We start from the raw sequence: 21,607 nt of genomic DNA, 5'->3' as shown, positions 1-21,607 counted from the left end.
GGAGAACAAAACACTGCTCTGAAAGTTCCCTTACTGAGACATTTAAAGAAAATGAGAGTTTCCCTTCAACATAAATAGAATAATTAGCTATCAGCCTATTTCCTCTGAAAAAGGTCACTTGCCTTATTCATAAAAACCACTCCTTGTTCCCAGGTGACAGACATTAATAGCCCCTAGTTCTTGTTAACAGATTTCTTGAGAATGAGCTTCATCTCTCTGCTAGGCATCCACCTGTTTCCTTGTTTGGATATTAGGTGTCTCCCCAAATTTCCTGTGTTAATGTACAAATGCTTGGAGGTAAAGGGATTGGATTGTGAGAGTATAAATCTAATCAGCCCACTGAAGTTCAAATGGACTGACTGGATGGTAAGTGTAAGCGGATGGAGCATGGCTAGAGGAGTTATGTCAGCCAGGACCTGTCCTGCAAATGTTCATCTTCCTTGTAATTCCTTCCCTTATTCCCTCTCTCTCTACTTCCTGTCTGCCATGAATGGACCAGTTGCTATTCTACCATGCCCTCCTGCTAAGATGTTCTATCAAGATGTTCTGCCTTACTTGGACACAGAGCAATGGACTCAGCCGACCATGGACGAAATCTCCCTCCTTAAAATCATTCTTGGCGGGTATTTTGATGACAGCAACACAAAACTGACTGACTAACATATTCCCTCTTAATGCCACCTAGGTACTGACTGCTCTGCATTGGCTACCTGTCGATCGTCCTGCATTTCATCCTGTTGCCTGCCCATTAAAGTGTTCTGACCAATTGTCAACACCTCCCCTCGGGTCTACCTCCCTACTTCTGATAAGGCTCCCATGCTGACAGACTGCACTGGGTTCTCACCAGGCTAAAGCAGAGCTGTGGACAAGATAAAAAAAAAAAAAAAAAAAAAAAAAGCCCACGTCAAAACAATTACACCTTTAATCAGAAAAAAAAAAATAGTCTTCTGTAGTTTCTGCAATGCTGTTGGAGATCTAGACAGAAAGCCAAGAAAGCACAGGAAAGAAATACAGATGTACTCCATTGATAGAGAATTAAAGTTGAATTTCCTCACAGCATTGAACTTTCATCTTTGTTCAGGTTCAGCTAATACTGATTGAGGATTCTAAGCTGGAAACATTTGTGATTTTTATTTGATTCGTAAAGGCAAAAGATGGGGAGTGGGGAGGAGTTAAGACTTTAAAAATGAAGAAATGTGGATATAAAAAGTTATTTTAAAAGTCCACAAAACAAATAAGTCAGGGAGTCTTATGTGACTTAATCCAAACCCAGAGACAACCTTACTGAGGGTCTCATCCTTCTCATTAGGGTCTCCAGAAAGGAATTCTTTTCAGCATCTGCCAACAAGTGACTTTGTTCTAGTCACCTTCTCTAACCTTCTGAAAACATCCCAACTCGTCCTCTAATGAGATCACAGAGAAATTAAAAAAGGTCAAATACTAGGGAAGTAATGCCTTAGTTGCTAAAAGCCCTGAATTCATCTGAGTGGATATCTGTCTCATTATTCTAAGCCATACTTATCCCCTTTTCCTCTGTTTTGATCTTCCCCACAATCCACATCACAAATGCCACAGGCTGAATCTGTACCTGGCGTGCACCTCTGCTTCTCTGGATGCCTCTTGATGTCCCCTCCCAGCACAATTGAGTTTCTTCTTCTGTTCTGTCTAGTGCTTAATAGACACTTAGCAACCCATCCATCTGGAGGATGAGGTTCTTCCAGGTCTCAGGAGATGAATACTCCTTCCCTACCATTGGCCTTCTAAATCTCAGCAGCTCGTTGGTGAACAGTCTTTCTAGTGGCAAATTAGGATAAATTATTTTTTCTGTAATAAAATAACATAAAACATAATTGATTTTGAGACTAGCTAGTTCTTGCTCTGTTGCCCAGGCTAATCTCCAATTCCTAGGCACAAATGTTCTTCATGCCTCAGTCTCCCAGATAGTTGGAATTACAGGTATGCACTACAGTGCCTGGCTAATTTTTAAAATTTTAAATATATATCTAAAACATTAGCATCTTTTTTTACCAAAATATGATTTATAGTCACAAATTTTAAGAATCTATGTGATTTATATCAAATATAGAATAAAGAGTAATTAAAAGGAGACACTTTTGTTTTGCTTTTCAATAAAGGCATGTATCTTGCATTCACTCTGGAGAAATTTCGAACTGCTCAGTAAACTTAGTGATCAAAATTAAATTATCATAGCTAATGAACCCAATATACATGCTATTCCAGCTGATTTTTTTCTTTATTTCTTTCTTCCCTTTTTTTTTTTTTTTTGCTCCTTGTAGTAATTTCAAACAATACTTTCAAACAAAAAACACTGGCAAAATCTGTAGAACTCATCAGTGTGGCTCTGCTGGAGAACTTGTCACTCATTGCACACTGAGTGTTAGATTCTAAATTCGCTATTCATTTGACTCCCTTGAAAATAGAGTCCAGGTTTCTGATCACCTGACCACCTGTTTGTCACCAGTCAGGCAGCACACTGGCCTGTGGACCCAATTGTCATGATCCCTTCTGCTGTGTTCACAGCCACATACTTCAAAGCAATTCCTAAGTAGGTATATTTTGCCCAAATGGAAATTTTTTCTTTTTTAGAGAAAAGTGATTTATTGTCTCTCAGCACTGTGTCTATGTTCTAGCAAACAATATTTGAAAGAGTAAAAAGAAGTTATTTCAAAAGAGATGTATACATGGGCTCTGGCTTTGGCTCAGTGGCAGAGTGCTTGCCTAGCATGTGTGGGGCACTGGGTTCCATTCTCAGCACCACAGATCAATAAATTGAAAATAAATAAATAAACATCCATTGACAACTAAAAATATATTTTAAAAATAGAGAGAGATGCATGCAAAGTGACTGAGCAGGAAATCAGAATACCTTAGATCTGGTCTGGCTCTGACTTGAGTTAGTTGTGATACATCAGACAAGTCACTTTTCTTTGGGCCTGATGCCCCCATCAATAAAGGAAGGTATGGAACTATATCTCTGAGACTTCCAGCTCTTGGTATTCTCTGATTTGTTCATTTAAGTTATCACACTCCTAGAGGTCCTCAAAACATTACTCCCCTTTTACCTCTAATCTGGGATAAAGCTAAACATTGGTTCCCAGACAAATTTCTAAGCTCCCTCTGGGGTCATTAGAAGTCAGAGCATATTGGTTTTGCCTAGAAATATCAGCTGGCCTCATCCAGTAGAGGAGGAGCCTACTGTTGTTGTTTTGAGCCAAATCGTAGCATAGTAACCATTCTGGGCACTACAGAGTGGATCCATATGCCCCATCTCTCTGGGAACCTCCCTGCCTGAGGCTGTTCAGCCTGCATTCTCCCTCTGTGTCTCTGCACAGGAATGAAGAATATAAAGAGGATGGAGAATGGAGAGAAAATAATGAGTACAAGAACAGCTACCCTGTTATCCCACCCTATGTAATAAATGGAGATTCAAAGAGTCAGATACTTTTTTGAAAAGTATTATTATATATGAAATGATTATTCATGGATCCAAAGGATATCTTCAGTTCTTTAGAAAATTGGCTTCACTGACTACACAAATTTTCAATAAGGGTGATTCTTTACCTTTTGAAATACACTTGAATTTTATAAAGTGTTGAAGTGGCTCACCAGGAAAAAAAAGAAAGAAAGGAAAAACAGAATAAGTAATTGACCAAACCAATTTGGCCAAGCCAATATCTTCACTTCTCCACTGTATGGAATCTGTCACCCCCCAGCCCCCACCAACACTGTCTCTTAGAGAAATGCCAGAATGTAAATAGTTAACCAGCTGGGACAATTTATGTTGGACAACAGGGGTTACTTAATATTTAAAATAAACCAAATTAACTACAAACTGCTTTCAAACTCTTAATCACTAATTCTGAAATGTTGTAAAAAATATATATGTATGCTTAAAAACTTTAGATGACTCCTTTCTTTTCTTTTGAATGATGTAAATTGTATTTATAAAAATCTACATTTCTTCCCTCATTTCAGTCCTAACATACAAGAAAAGATGGGTCAGCAACTTGATATTCTGTCTCTGAAAAACTGTCAGACCTTGGGTTCTACCACACACACACACACAACAATATATATAATCATAAGTTGATTTGCCAAAATGAAGTTAACGAAATTGTAATTTTCTTCAAAGATGAAGATGCTATGTACTGATCAAGATGCAATGTGCTGATCCCAGGGATACTACCAATGCTTTGGAAAGGACTTGTAGAGAATTTGATTATATCGTTTTATAATCAAAACTGAATTTTGGCTCCTAAAAGCTCTTCTTTAAACTTATTTTACAGAATCAACTTCAGTGGATTTTTTTTTAATGCAAATGTGTTTTGAAAGAGAAAGTATCACCCTCATCCAAATTTTGTGCAGTCAGTGAAACCAATTTTCTAAGGACCTGAGAATGTCCTTTGGGTTCATGAATAATCATTTCCTATAATAATGCTTTTTATATAAAAAATAACATCACTTTACTTTTTGCGTCAGCGGATCATTTTCAAAGTCTTTCCACTCATGAAAAATGATAGTGATACAGCTGTTGTCTCTGCACCTGGCCTAATCTTCAGGACATTTCCTGTAGTAAAGCTTTTGGTTATGTTGCAAAGCAGAGGAAATTCAGAATCTTGCTTGTCCCTCTTTTTCCTCAACCCCAACAGATCTCCCTCATTATTGTAAAGGTCAGCTTGGAGGAAAGCAACTTTAATAAAGCAATACATTTAACTTTCTGGAGGCATTCTCTGCAATCCAAACTTTCGCTACACTTTGAGACATAAACTTAGTGAAATGAACACTAAATTGGGGCATCTATGAAAGAGTTGTTGTTGAAAGTCTCCTTTCTCTGTCCCTACCCCCACCCCAACACTTCATTCCTGTTCTATCCAAAAGAAAACAGAAGGCTCTACATCTGAAAGACTGCCAGACCTCAGATTCTGTCACAGAAAATTTGAAATTCTCCAGAGATCAGCTTCTGTATTATTGCAGGATAGCTGATGAGAACAAATGAAAATGGGAACTTATCCCTGTATTATACTGCCTGCCTCATTTTAACTGGCAAAATTTATGACCCTTCTTTTTGAAGATTATGTCATAATCGATCAAGGTTTTCTGATAAGGACAATGAAACTCAGATATAAATTTAAATTTTTTTTCAGTGACTTTGCTTTTAACAGGACCTTTCATCTGACATTTTAAGAATGGAACAATGAAACCAGATTATGTATTTATTCATGGTTTCTGTTCTTTTTCCCAGGGGTATAGCTCAAAACTTTCCAAATTTTCTTGATAATGAAACAGGTCATGACCTGAGGGTTTGCTTAGTTTTATGTCCCACAGTGAATCTGGAGCTAAGTGAGTGAATGAGGTTCAGTGACTAGTTTTCTAATAGCAGGTAGCCAAAACACACAGCTTCCTGCTACCACACTTGCCCACACTCCCCACTAGTTTCCCTTTCCCCTACAATCTCACACTGACTTACCAAAGGAAATGTCAAAGAGGTCATGAAAATGGCAACAAGCCTGAAAAAACCAAGCTCCCAGGATGCTCTGAGCTATGGGAACATTTCAAGATCATTTCAGCTGCAGACCCTGAGGCTTAGATTGGAAAGTGACTTGTTAACATACACAGAGTGATTTTTTTAATGAATTAGCATAAAAATCACACTTTGGCTAATAAGACTTTTTTTTTTTGAGGGGAATGACTTTATCAAGATTGAACTTGGTACTCTTTCTTGATGATTTACCTAAAATCTTACACTGCAATCTATGAGATCCTTAGAGGTTCCTTAGAGTCCTTGAGGACTTTTGGACCCTTGGTTCCCACTGCAGATAGAATACTTGAATTTTGTTTGCATATAATATAAATATTATGCTTTAGATATGAGGTGTCCACTAAAAAACTTATGTATAAGGCAATGCAGGAATGTTCAGAGATAATATAATTAGATTAAGAAAGCTGAAATTAGGCATTGTGGTGCATGCTTGTAATCCCAGCATCTCTGGAGGCTGAGGCAAGAGGATCACAAGTTCAAAGCCAGGCTCAGCTACTTAGGAAAGGACATCAGCAACTTAACTAGCCCCTATCTCAAAATAAAATATAAAAAGTGCTAAGGATGTGGTTCAGTGATAAGTGCCCCTGGTACCAAAAAAAAAAAAAAAAAAAAAAAAAAAGCTGAAGCTCCATCAGTGTATTAATTCATCTGATATATTAATCATTCAAATGGACTACTGGGTAGTACCTGTAGGCAAATGGGGCATGGCTGGAGGAAGCAAGTCACTAGAAGATGTGGGCTTATACTATATCTTGTCCCTGGCTCCTCTCTTCCTCCCCACTCTCTGTTTCTGGGCTACCAGGAGCTGAGTAGTTTCTCTCTGCCATGCCCTTGTACCATGATCTTCTGCTTCAACTCAGGCCTAAGGCAATGAAGTTGTCTGACCATCAACTGAGACCTCTGAATTCATAATCCCCAAATAAACTTTTCTTCCTTTAAGTTGTTCATATCAGGTATTTGGGTCACAACATTGAAAAGCTGATTAACATAATACTGGGGAGGAGAAGGAGTTTGATGTTGCTACTTCAAAAAATCCTTAATTGAAATATGCTGAACATCCAACATACTCTCGTACAAACATAGGCACAATCTGTGAAGAAGACATTCCTAAGAACAAAGAAAACACACAAAATTTCACAAGGGTCCAAAGTTTAAAGCATCAATATTTTTGTTTAACTACATGACTTTAGAAGTTGCCTTTTGCTTCTACTTTGCGTAGCATTTGTGGTATGCTCAAATTACCCAGGAAGAAGTTATTCCTGTTTACTTCTAGGCTACAGGTCAAGATGACCAAGAAGAACAAAAAAAATCACGCAAATATGATCCAGCAGTATATTATGAAGATGGATCTAACCAGAGCAAAGACTCAATGAGAGTTCAGGGATGTACTCTGAAAAGACAACTTGAAAAATCTTGGAAAAACTGAAACAGAATCATAAGGCATATGCAATCAAATTGCCCTTGGAATGTCAGAGAAGTGAAAGAATAAATTTTTATTTTGAATCCTTTCCCTCAATCTCATATATCCTTTTAAGTCTTCTTCAAATCACCAAATCTGTCAGCACACTCCTAATTGTACAAACCCCAAATCTTAAAATTATTCTTGAAATCTACTTTCTTTCATATTCAATAGCTAATCACACAGCATTGTTCTTTAAAATTAAACATATATCATTTTTTTATTGATTGTTCAAAACATTACAGAGCTCATGATATATCATCTTTCATACATTTGACTCAATTGGGTTTTGAACTCCCTTTTTTACCCCAAATACAGATTGCAGAATCACATCTGTTACATACTCTCATTTTTACATGATGGCATATTAGTGACTGTTGTATTCTGCTACCTTTCCTATCCCCTACTATCCCCACTCCCCTCCCCTCCCCTCCCATCTTCCCTCTCTACCTCCTCTGCTATTGTTAAATTCTCTCCCTTTTTCCCCCCTCCCCCTTGCCCCTCATAACCTCTTATAATTTTGTGTATCATTGAAGGTCTCCTACCATTTTCATATGCTTTCCATTCTCTCTCCCTTTCTCTCCCCCCATTCGTCTTTGTTTACTGTTAGTCTTTTCCTCATGGTCTTCCTTCCTATTCTGTTCTTAGTGGCTCTCTTTATATCAAAGAAGACATTTGGCATTTGTTTTTTAGGGCTTGGCTAACTTCACTTAGCATAATGTGCTCTAATGCCATCCATTTCCCTGCAAATTCAATGATTTTGTCATTTCTTAGTGCTGCATAATACTCCATTGTGTATAGATGCCACATTTTTTATCCATTCATCTATTGAAGGGCATCTAGGTTGGTTCCACAGTCTAGCTATTGTGAATTGTGCCGCTATAATCATTGCTGTGGCCGTATCCCTATAGTGCGCTCTTTTAAGGTCCTCAGGGAATAGTCCGAGAAGGGCTATAACTGGGTCAAATGGTGGCTCCATTCCCAGCTTTCCCAGGAATCTCCATACTGCTTTCCAAATTGGCCTCACCATTTTGCAGTCCCACCAGCAGTGTACAAGTGTACCCTTTTCCCCGCATCCTCGCCAACACTTATTGTTGTTTGACTTCATAATGGCTGCCAATCTTACTGGAGTGAGATGGTATCTTAGGGTGGTTTTGATTTGCATTTCTCTGATTGCTAGAGATGGTGAGCATTTTTTTATGTACTTGTTGATTGCTTGTATGTCCTCCTCTGAGAAGTGTCTGTTCAGGTCCTTGGCCCATTTGTTGATTGGGTTATTTGTTATCTTATTGTTTAATTTTTTTAGTTCTTTGTACATTCTGGATATTAGGGCTCTATCTGAGGTGTGAGGGGTAAAAATTTGTTCCCAGGATGTAGGCTCTCTATTTACCTCTTTTATTGTTTCTCTTGCTCAGAAAAAACTTTTTAGTTTAAGTAAGTCCCATTTGTTTATTCTTGTTATTAACTCTTGGGCTATGGGCATCCTATTAAGGAGTTTGGAGCCCGACCCCACAATATGTAGATCGTAGCCAACTTTTTCTTCCATCAGACACAGTGTCTCTGATTTGATATCTAGCTCCTTGATCCATTTTGAGTTAACTTTTGTGGCTGGCGAGAGAAAGGGATTCAATTTCATTTTGTTGCATATGGATTTCCAATTTTCCCAGCATCATTTGTTGAAGATGCTATCCTTCCTCCATTGCATGTTTTTAGCCCCTTTAACAAATATAAGATAATTGTAACTTTGTGGATTAGTCTCTGTGTCCTCTATTCTATACCATTGGTCCACCTGCCTGTTCTGGTACCAGTACCATGCTGTTTTTGTTACTATTGCTTTGTAGTATAGTTTGAACTCTGGTATTGCTATACCTCCAGATTCACACTTCCTGCTTAGAATTGCTTTTGCTATTCTGGGTCTTTTGTTTTTCCATATGAATTTCATGATTGCTTTATCTATTTCTACAAGAAATGCCATTGGGATTTTGATTGGCATCGCATTAAACCTGTAGAGAACTTTGGGTAATATAGCCATTTTGATGATGTTAGTTCTGCCTATCCATGAACAGGGTACATTTTTCCATCTTCTGAGATCTTCTTCTATCTCTCTCTTTAGGGTTCTGTAGTTTTCATTGTATAAATCTTTCACCTCTTTTGTTAGGTTGATTCCCAAGTATCTTATTTTCTTTGAGGATATTGTGAATGGAGTGGTTTTCCTTATTTCCATTTCAGAGGTTTTGTTGCTGATATACAGGAATGCCTTTGATTTATGCGTGTTGATTTTATAACCTGCCACTTTGCTGAATTCATTTATTAACTCTAGCAGCTTCTTTGTAGACCCTTTTGGGTCTGTTAAGTATATTATCATGTCATCTGCAAATAGCGATAATTTAATTTCTTCTTTTCCTATTTTTATGCCTTTAATTTCTTTTGTCTAATTGCTCTGGCTAGTACTTTGAGAACTAAATTGAATAGAAGTGGTGATAGAGGGCATCCCTGTCTTGTTCCAGATTTTAGAGGGAATGCCTTCAGTTTTTCTCCATTTAGGATGATGCTAGCCTGAGGTTTAGCATATATAGCTTTTACAAAGTTGAGGTAAGTTCCTGTTATCCCTAGTTTTTCTAGTGTTTTGAACATAAAGGGATGCTGTACTTTGTCAAATGCTTTTTCTGCATCTATCGAGATGATCATATGGTTCTTGTCTTTAAGTCATTTATTGATTTCCGTATATTGACCCAGCCTTGAATATACGTATATTGAACCAGCCTTGAATCCCAGGGATGAATCCTACTTGATCATGGTGCACAAGTTTTCTGATATGTTTTTGTATTCGATTCGCCAGAATTTTATTGAGAATTTTTGCATCCAAGTTCATTAGAGATATTGGTCTGTAGTTTTCTTTCTTTGAAGTGTCTTTGTCTGGTTTTGGGATCAGAGTGATGTTGGCCTCATAGAATGAATTTGGAAGAGCCCCTTATTTTTCTATTTCTTGAAATAGCTTGAAAAGTATTGGTATTAATTCTTCTTTGAAGGTTTTGTAGAACTCCGCTGTATACCCATCTGGTCCAGGGCTTTTCTTGGTTGGAAATCTTTTGATGGCTTCTTCTATTTCTTCCTTTGTTATTGGTCTGTTTAAATTGTGTGTATCTTCCTGTCTCAATCTGGGCAAATCATATGCCTTAAGAAATTTATCGATATCTTCACTATCTTCTATTTTATTGGAATATAGGGTTTCAAAATACTTTCTAATTATCTTCTGTATTTCTGTAGTGTCTGTTGTGATATTGCCTTTTTCATCCTGTATGTTAGTAATTTGAGTTCTCTCTCTTCTTCTTTTCGTTAGCATGGCTAAGGGCTTGTCTATCTTATTTATTTTTTCAAAGAACCAACTTTTAGTTTTATCAATTTTTTCAGTGGTTTCTTTTGTATCAATTTCGTTGATTTCTGCTCTAATTTTAATTATTTCTTGTCTTCTACTACATTTGCTGTTGTTTTGCTCTTCCTTTTCTAGGCTTTTGAGGTGTAGTGTGAGTTCATTTATTTGTTGGTTTTTTCTTTTTTTTGAGGAAAGAACTCCAAGAAATTAATTTCCCTCTTAAAACTGCTTTCATTGTGTCCCATAGATTTCGGTATGTTGTGTCTGTATTATCATTTGACTCTAAGAATTTTTTCATCTCCTCCTTTATGTCTGCTGTAACCCATTGATCATTCAATAACATATTGTTCATTTTCCATGTGATGTAGGATTTTTCCTTCCTTCTTTTATCATTGATTTCCAATTTCATTCCATTATGTTCAGATATGGTGCATGGTATGATCTCCACGACTTTATATTTACTAAGAGTTGCCTTATGGCATAATATATGGTCTCTCTTTGAGTAGGATCCATGTGCTGCTGAAAAGAACATGTATCCACTTGATGATGGTTGATATATTCTATGTATGTCGGCTAAGTCTAGGTTATTGATTGTGCTGTTGAGTTCTATAGTTTCTTTATTCAGATTTTGTCTAGAGGATCTGTCTAATGGCGAGAGCAGTGTGTTGAAGTCACCCATAATTATTGTGTTGTGGTCTATTTGACTCTTGAACTTGAGGAGAGTTTGTTTTATGAACGTTGCAGCTCCATTGTTTGGTGCATACAAATTGATAATTGTTATGTCTTGTTGGTGGATGGTTCCTTTTAACAGTATATAGTGTCCTTCTTTATCCTTCTTGATTAACTTAGGTTTGAAGTTGATTTTATTCGATATGAGTATGGCCACTCCTGCTTGCTTCCGAGGGCCATGTGAGTGGTATGATTTTTCCCAACCTTTTACCTTCAGCCTGTGTATGTCTTTTTCTATCATATGAGTCTCCTGAAGGCAGCATATTGTTGGATTTGGTTTTTTGATCCAGGTTACTAGCCTATGTCTCTTGATCGGTGAGTTTAGGCCATTAACATTTAAGGTTACAATTGAGATATGATTTGTACTTCCAGTCATGCTTCTTTATTTATTTATTTTAGTTTGGCTAGTTTTACTTTTTGGTTATTTTCCTCCCCCTTTACTGAGATATCTCCTGCTGTTAGTTTTGGGCACTATTTTTCAATTCCTCTTCTTGTAGTATTTTGCTCAAAATGCTTTGCAGTGCTGGTTTTCTTGCTGCAAATTCTTTTAGCTTTTGTTTATCGTGAAAGATTTTAATTTTGTTGTCAAATCTGAAGCTCAATTTTGCTGGATACAGTATTCTTGGTTGTAATCCATTATTTTTCAGCATTTGAAATACATTGTTCCAGGAGCTTCTCGCTTTCAAAGTCTGTGATGAGAAGTCAGTCGTTAACCTAATTGGTTTACCCCTGAATGTAATCTGCTTCTTTTCTCTTGTAGCTTTTAATATTCTCTCCTTGTTCTGTACGTTGGCTATCTTCATAATTATGTGTCTTGGAGTTGGTCTATTATGGTTTTGAGTGTTTGGGGTCCTGTAGGCTTCCAGGATTTGGCAATCCATTCCATCTTTCATCTCTGGGAAGTTTTCTACAATTATTTCATTTAATATGCTGTCCATTCCTTTGGTTTGAATCTCTGTGCCTTCTTCTATCCCGATTACTCTCAAATTTGGTTTTTTTATGACATCCCATATCTCTTGAGTAGATTGCTCGTGGGATTTAAGCATCTTTTCTGTGTTGACTATACTCTTTTCAAGTTGATAAACCTTGTCTTCATTATCTAATGTTCTGACTTCTACTTCATCAAGTCTGTTTGTAATATTCTTGTTTGAGTTTTTCATTTGGTTTATAGTTTCCTGCAATTCTAGGATTATTGTTTGATTTTTTTTAAGATCTCTATCTCCTGGTAGAGCTCGTTCTTTGCCATTTGAATTTGTTTGTTTAATTCATTTTCAAAATATACTTTTATTGCTTGGACTTGCTGTCTCATGTCTTCTCTAATATTCCTTTCCATTCGAGTTAGGTATGCCTTGAGTTCTTTCCCTATCCCTGCTTCTGATGTTTCTATGTCCTCCTGTAGAATTAAGTTGTCTTGCATTGTTTGTACTCCTTTTTTCCCTTGTTTTCTCATGTTGTCCACGTTACTTTCCAGTTCTATTTGATTGTCGTGTTTCTGCTCTCTTCTATAGATTTGTCTTGGTTCTGTATTACTCTGATGTCTCTCCTTTGTGTTGCTAATCTATGCCTGCTAACGTGGATTCCGCTGGGAAGGAAATCCGATGTCCGAGCTCCAGTGACGACACTACTCTGCTATGACGGGCCCCAGGCTCCTTGCCGGGGTGTCCTAATGGGGGGGTGTGACTGGACTGTCCCTGTTTCGTTTCAGCTCCCGGTCGCGACAGGTTGGCGGTCTCCAGCTGCCCAGTATCACAGGCCGCGGGCAGGTGATCGGTCGTCAGTGAGCGGGCGTTCTCCTACTGCCCAGTTACGCAGGCAGTGGGTGAACTGTCGCCGGTGAGCCTGCGGTTTCCAGCCGCCCAGTCTCGAGGGCCTTGCCTCTAGTCCTCTGGTTTCTCCTGCTAGTCTTGGTTTCTCCTGCTAGACCAGATTTCCCCTGAATGGTGGTTCTCGGCAGTTCAAACTGTACTCTGGGCCTGCCGTTTGTTGGGTGTGGAGGGTGACTATTGAGAACCCCAGCACTCTATTGTTTTGTTTCCATTGTGGGGGATAGAACTGTACCGCTTCCTTCCCCCTCTGAAATCCCCTACTCAGCCCTGGGGTCAGTGCGGGCTTGGCTGGCGGGATTGCACAGAATCACAGCCACTTTTCTCCCTGCTTGCTAATTAATCGCTTCTCTGCGGCGCCACGCCTTCTGTAGCCTTGGGGCAGGCCGAGCGAATCAGTTGGCCCAGCTCTCAGGGGTCACACAGTTGGCAATTGGAATCCTCGGCACTCTGTGGTTTTGATTTTTCCTGCTTGACCCTCCCCCAGCGCTGGCTAGACAGGTTTCGTTTTGGCTGCTGATGGGAGGGGGGTTGAAGGTCAGGTGTCTCTAGTTTTCCCCTAGTCCTTATGCAGGCTCACTCTGATACTCCCTCCCCCGTAAAGCCTAGGAGAGATTGTATTCGAATTCCCTGATGTATGGGGTATGGGCTGAGTGACACACACCTGTTTTGTTGTTGCAATCTGTTGGAGAGTGGTGTGGATACCTCAGCTTTCCAAGATGGTGGCCGCTGATTGCCTTTGTGGAGTGTCTGCTGTGGGGGATGGGACCGTACTGCTTCCTTCCCCGTCTGAAGTCCCGTAATCAGCCCGGTGGTCAGTGTGGGCTTGGCTGGCGGGATTCCACCAGTCGCAGCCCCCTTATCTCCCTGCTTGCTAATTAATCACCTCTCTGCGGCACCATGCCTTCTATACCCATGGGGCAGGCCTCATAAATCAGTCGGCCTGGATCTCTGGGGTCCCACAGTTGACTATTGGGATCCCCGGCACTCCATCATTTTGATTTTTCCTGCTTGACCCTCCCCAGCACTGGCTAGACAGGTTTCGTTTTGGCTGCTGATGGGAGGGGGGTTGAAGGTCAGGTGTCTCTAGTTTTCCCCTAGTCCTTATGCAGGCTCACTCTGATACTCCCTCCCCGCAAAACATATATCATTAATCCATCTCCTTTCTTTCTAAACTAGACCTGTACCCTGAAGCAAATTACCATAATCTCTCACTTAGTAAATTGCACTAGTATTCTTACTGGTAGCCTAGCTCCTGTTCTCATCTCTCTTTTTTCTTTTTCTTTTTTTTTTTTTTTAACTACACAGCAGCCTAAATTAACAAAAGCATCCTGTAACTAATAAATGATTCTACTAATTTCCAGAATACAAGAGCAATATAAAAAAATCATTTGCTTTCCTATATACTTGCAATGAAAAAATGGAATTTGAAATTAAAAATAAAGGCCATTTATGCTAGCAATTAAATAAATAAAATAGGTATGAATCAAGCAAGGTATGTACTAGGTCTTACGAGGAAAACTACAAAATGATGGAGGAAATTAAAGATCTAAATAAGTGGAAAGATATTCCATGTTCATTGATTAGAATACCCAATATTATCAAGATTTCAGTTCTTTCCAACTTGATCTATTGGGTTTGCAGACTCAATGCAATCCCAATCAAATTCCAGCAAACTTTTTCTAGAGGTTGGCAAATTAATTCTAGAGTTCATATGAAGAGGTTAAAGGACCTTCAAAAGCCAACACAATACTGAAAAAAAAAAGAACAAAGTTGGAAGACTGACATTATCCAACATAAATACTACAAACTTATAGTGATAAAGAATGTGTAGAACTAGTGGGAAAATAGACAAATCAATGGAAAATTTAGAGAGCCCAAAAATAGATGCATATAACAGAGTGAACTGATATTTGACAGTGGACCATGGGGCAGCACAATGAAGAAACATTCATATTCAACCAATGGTGCTACAGCAACTAGACATCCATGTGCAAAAAAAAAAAAAAAAAAAAATCCTGACACACATCTTATACCCTTCACAAAAATCAACTCAAAGTGGACTGCAGGTCTAAAAGTAAAATGTATAACTATAAAACTTATAAAGGATTGTTGGGTGCAGAGCAGGCTGAACTGTGTTGTCTGCAGGGCAGGCTGAACAGATGTTGGCTGCAAGATAGCCCACGCACTCAAACCCCCCTGTATCTGGTCCTTTATCACCTGTTTGTGTCAAGTCCCGCTCAAGGCTGAGCACTCAACCCCCCTTGGGCCAACAAGGCAGCTTGCAGACCCAGAGGCCCCATTAGATTTGGGCTATAAAAACTCCCTCCTGCCAGGCCCCCCTCTCTCTTGCTCTCTTTCTCTTGCTCTTTCTCTCTTGCTCTTTATCTTTCTTGCGTGCACTCTGTCTCTCTCTTGCTCTTGCTCTCTCCCTGTTCATCTCTTCTCTTCTTTCTCTCTCTCTCTTTCTCTCTCTCTCTCTCTCTCTCTCTCTCTCTCTCTCTCTCTCTTTCTCTCTCTCTCTTTCCTTCCTTCTTTTCTCTTTGTTGCACTGCTGCAATAAAGATCTTTTGGTCACTCCGAGTGTTGTGGTCACTTTCCTTTCAAGGATAACATAGAAAAACACATAGAATGACCTTGAGTTTTGTGATGAGTTTTTTGATTCAAGACCAAGAGTATAATTATGAAAAAAGAATTACTATAACTGGCTTCATTATAACTAAAATTTTCTCCTTTGTAAAAGGCACTTTCAATGAGTAAAATAAGAGTCACATCAGAAGAAAAAAATTCAAAAGATATGTTTTATTAAGGACAATTATCCAAAAAAATATTAAAAGAAGACTTAAAACTTAACAATGAGAAAACAAAACCCCCTAATTTTCTTACTGTTAAATAATCTTGTTTCCATTGTACTACTTTGATCCTTTTAATTTAAAAATACCTTACAAAATAAGATCTATGTATATTAAACAAGTATATGAAAAAATATTCCAAATCATATGCCATCAAGGATATGCAATTTCAAACAACAAGATGTCACTAGACTTTTATTAGGATGGCCAAAATCCTGAACACTGGTGATAACCAGTGATGGCAAAGAAGTGGACTAACAGAAATGCTAGTTCACTCCTGGTAGGATGTAAAATTAAACGTCCACCTTGGAAGACAGTTCTGACAAAATCAAAACACTCTTATCATATGATCCAGCAATTGCACTCCTTAATATTTACATAAAGGAGCAGAGATCTGTGTCTACACAAAGCCTGAAGACAGATGTTTAATGTAGCTTGATTGCAAAAACAACCAAGATATTCTTCAATAGAATAAAATAAGAAAAAAAAAGTGATACATCCAGACAATGCAACATTAATCAGCAGTAAAATGAAATACATTATCAAACCATATAAAAATGTAGAGAAATATTTGATGTATTTTACTAATTTAAAGAAATTTGTTGCACCATTCCAACAAGCTTAATCTGTACAAATTTGTTTGTACTGCGGAGCTAGTGAAAGGTCAGTTTTGCCAAGGGTCGTGGGGAGGGAGAGGCAAAAAGGCAGCGCACAAAGGATTTTTAAGAAAGTAAATGTAATCCACAATAGTATAATGGAGGATTTGTGCCATTATGCATTTGCCCAAATCCATAAAATATACAATAATAGCGAGATTAAACCCTAAACTATAGAGTTTGGGTGTTGTTTTAGTCAGTTTTATGTTGCTGTGACCAAAGATCTGACAAGAACAATGTAGAGGAGAAAAAGGTTTTTTAGGGAACATGATTTCAGAGGTCTCAGTCCATAGATGGCCCATTCCATTGCTCTGGGGCCCAAGTGAGGAAGCATATCATGGGACAAGGACATGGCAGAGGGGAAGCTGCTCCTCTCATGACAGCAAAGAAACAGGAAGGGGGAAAGGGTCACAAGGAAAGTGCACCTTTTCTGGGTATGCCCCTGGTGACCCACCTCCTCCAGCCATGCTCCACCTGCCTACAGTTACTCTCTAGTCCATCCATTTAAACTAGGATGGACTGATGAGGTTATAGTTATCATATTACAATCATTTTACCTCTGAATATTCCAACTTCAACACAAGAGGTCTTGGGGGACATCTGACCCTCAAACTACAACAAATGATAATGAGGAGTCAATGTAAATTGTCCAATTATAACACATACACAACACTAATGAGAGATGTTGACAGGAAAGTTCATGCACCTGTTGGTGCAGAGGTCTATGGGAAAATCTCTGGACCTTGCTTTCAATTTTGTTGTGAATATAATACAGTTCTAAAAATAAAATAAAGTATAAAATGTGTACAGTACAAAAGAAAGAAAAAAATTAGAACATCTATAGTTTTAAAAAATTTAAATACAATAAAGCATTCAAAATCATCATTAATAGTTAATTCAAAAATACTGTTTTAACAACAATAAGTGTTAGTGAGGATGTGGGGGGAAAAGGCACATTCATAGACTGCTGGTGGGGCTGCAAATTGGTGTAGCCAATATGAAATGCAGTATGACGATTTCTTGGAAAATTGGGAATGGAACCACTATTTGACCCAGCCATCCCTCTCCTCAGTCTATACTCAAAGGACTTAAAAACAGCAAAATACATATATGAAGATGTGAATTTGGTGTCAACATATGTTATATACAAACAGAGATATGATAAATTGTGGTATAAAGATGTATTAAGAATTGTAATGCAGAAAAAATAAGAGAGCTCATGTATAATGGCATAATCTGGCATGAACATGCTTTATATACAAAGTTAAAAAAATTGTGCTGTGAATGGATAATTATGATTGTAATGCATTACACTATTGTCATATATGTAAGAAATAAAAATAATTTTTTTAAAAAACAGCATACTACAGGGACACAGCCATATCAATGTTTATTGCAGCATATTTCACAATAGCTAAATTGTGGAACCAACCTAGAAGCCCTTCAGAGATTAATAGATTTTAAAAATGTGGCATATATACACAATGGACTATTACTCAACAATAAAAGAGAATAAAATAATAGCATTTGCAGGTAAATGGATGGAGTTAGAAAAGGTAATGCTAAGTGAAGTTAGCCAATCCCAAAAAACCAAATGCCTTATGTTTTTCTGATATAAGAAGGCTGATTCATAGTGTGGTAGGGAGGGGAATTGTGGAAGGAGTAGACAAAACTCTAGATAGGGTGGGGTGGAAGAGGAAGGTTAGAAATGATGGTGGAATGTGGTGAACATTATTATCCAAAGTACAAGTATAAAGACATGAATTGATATGAATATACTTTGTATACAACCAGAAATATGAAAAATTGTACTCTATATGTGGAATAAGAATTGTAATGCATTCTGCTGTCATATATAAATAATTTTTTTAAAAAAACACTGTCTTAAAACAGTTGCTAGATGTTGGTGAAATGTAATGCTAATGAAACAAAAAGAGTACCTGTGAAAATAATTAGATGGTAGCAGGTGCATATTTTTATGTTTAAAAAATAAAAATGGAGAATATCTTCTCTCAATTCTCATAGTAGAATTAGCTATGAGCTTGTCAAGTATTTCTGCAAAATACTTGACCAATCATTTGACCAATCATTTCTTGACCAATCATTTCTCATCTAAAAATATAATTCACAGAAAAGAGTCAAACCATAAAATCACCAACAATATCAAATTAATCAAAAAAAATTTAGAAGAAAGTTGCTGGTAATTTTATGAAGGTAAAAATAGAAAGCCTTTGTGATGCTGTATGCACAACATTTTAAATTTATTTAGAAAGCATAAGTTGTATGGTTAAAATGCATAAACTTTTGTCATATCAATTTTATTTCAATAAAGATGTGAAGAAATTGGGTGGTGTGGCCCAGTGGTAAATCTCATCCTTGGCATGTATAAGGCTGTGTTCAATCTCAGCACTAAATCTTTCTTTTTAAATTTTAAAAATTATTAAAAATTGAAATTAAAACACACTGAAAAATAAAATACATTCAAAGAAAGCAAAATCAGTAACATAATGATGGATACAATGAAAACTGATTAAAGTTCAGAAAACTATACCACAAAGTTCATAAAACTATATAATTCTTCTGATAATCCTGTATAATGGTTCACAAACAGTACAAATATCACTTTGTTTTAGTGGACATAAATGTTATTTTTATCTTTAAGATGAATGTTTAATTTAAATATTTTTAAAGAGATTAATTTTTAAAAAAATAATTTTTGAACAAGCTATTGGTGGTTTATAAGAAAACCATTTATATAATTAATAAACATTTCAATTATAATAAATATGACCATATAATTTTTCAGCTTAATATTCTTCAATGACTTCCTACAGCTGGTGAGGTATTACATATAATCCTTAGTTTTTCTACAAGGTCATACATGATTTAGTCAGCACTAAACTCAGCCTTGCCTCTTGCAAATATCTACCTACTTATTACTTTCTATTTTTACAAAAAGACTCTCATTTCCTTAATCTTGGCATATTCCCTCTGCCCCAGATCCATTCCACATGATACTTTCTCTTTTAGGAAATCTTCCCTATCTGTCAAGTATCAATCTAAACATAACCTTCTCAGAGAGACTTTTTCCCCCTGCTTAATTCTCTGTCCCTCTCATTGTGAACTGCACAGTACACTGTCATGGTTCTTTATGGCACTGACCATTATGTACACATTTATTTGTGTTTGATTGTTCCTTTCTCCTTTAATGTTTTTAAACTCCATTAAGCAAATATCAGATATTTTGTTCACAGCTACAGACTCAGAACTCAAATAGTGTTGAATGTATATCAAAACTGTGCCTTCACTAATAAGTTGAAAGAATAAAGAAAGAAAGAAAGTCAATAGGTAACAAATAATCAGCTGATACATACCCTGAAAACCTCAGGGAAAAACCTCTTTTTTATTTTTATTGACCTTTATAGTTATTCATAGTAGTTGGATTTATCCCAACAAATTCATTGTGTTTGGAATTCTATTTCTGTTCATGATTCACTCTTTTCCCTCCCATCCTCCCTTCCTCTACTCTAACAGACTTCCTTTCTCTTGTCTTTTTTTATATTTAATTGGTTCTTTTCACTTACATATAAAAGTGAAGTTCTGTAGTTTAGTTGTATATGCATATAATATGACTTTTTAAGAATTCATTCTGCATTGCTTTTTCCTTACCCATCCCTGTACTCTGCCTCTCCATCTCCTACTTCTTCTTCACTATTGATCTTTCCTTTTTCTTTATGTTATCCTGTCTTTCACTGCCCTTTTCCTTTATTTTACTCTAACTTCCTCATATAAGAGAAAACATTTGATCTTTGAGTTTCTGTGTCTGGCTTATTTCACTTAGCATGATATTCTCCATTTTCATCCATTTACCAGCAAATGTCATAATCTAATTCTCTTTTATGACTGAGTAGAACTCCATTGTGTATATATACAACAATTTCTTAATCCATTCATCTATTGATGGGCACCTGGGGTGATTCCATAATCCAGCTATTTCAAATTGTGCTGTTATAAACATTGAGGTGGCTATATTGCTATAGTATGCTGATTTTAGCTCTTTGGGGAAAATACAAAGGATTAGAATACCTGGGTCATATGGTGGTTCCAATCCTAGTTTTTTGAGGAACCTCTGTACTGCAAAAAACCTCTTTTTTAACTTTAATGACTACCTATAACTCCTGTCAATTTGTTTTCATCATCCTCTGTGAGAAGAGAAAAAAGTTTTAAATCCATTTATTTGACATTTCCTAATATAATGGAAATCAACTCCTGACATTTATTTCTGTATTTTTTTTAACCTTCAGTAAGATTCTACCCATTTTTCCCTGCCAGTACTGGAGATGGAACCCATGTTCTCAAGCATGCTAGGCAAGTGAGGATTCTTAATAATTGAATTGGTTTTTATGTATTTCTTATATGTTTTTTTATTTGAAATGACTTTCTTGATTCAAAGTAGAATACAATGTAAAACACATGCTGTCCTCAAAAAGGACAGTCTTGGGGACATTTGAACAAACACTATTCAAAGTAAAAGGTGAATTTTGCTATAAAATACTTTACAAGGAAAGCCACAAACTATTATTTCTAGTTTAGGAGTGTCCAGAGAATATTGAGGTAGTATTTAGATAGTATTTAAGTGGAATTCTGTAGGAATTCAAGTAGGATATCAATGGAACGATGGGTTTGGGAGGAATATAAAATGGTATTACAGGAGCACTGGGGTTGTGGCTCAGCGGTAGAGCACTCCACCTAGCATGTGCAAGGCCCTGGGTTCAATCCTCAGCACCACATAAAAATAAATAAATAAAATAAGTGTATTGTGTCCAACTACAACTAAAAAATAAATATTTTAAAAAATGGTATTACAAGGAATGAATAGTGTGGCAAATACACCCATTTTGGGAACATGGAGAACATCAGAACCTCCATTTTCCAGGATATATGTTATGATAGGCAGGAGGTTACAGCTGGAATAAGGGAAGGGAGTGGTTTTTGGAGGTCAGTGATTTCCAGGGTTTAGACTTTTTCACAGAGAAAAACAATCTATTGCAGATTTGGCACATGGCAATTGTGCATTAAAAAAGATAAAACGGTGGCACTTAAATCAATTTTATTAAATAGATAGACCTTTAATCCTCTACACAAATGAATGTCA

This window comes from Urocitellus parryii, chromosome 2 (genome assembly GCF_045843805.1).
Source record: "Urocitellus parryii isolate mUroPar1 chromosome 2, mUroPar1.hap1, whole genome shotgun sequence".
Classification (NCBI taxonomy): domain Eukaryota; kingdom Metazoa; phylum Chordata; class Mammalia; order Rodentia; family Sciuridae; genus Urocitellus; species Urocitellus parryii.
This window is presented reverse-complemented; position numbering follows the sequence as displayed.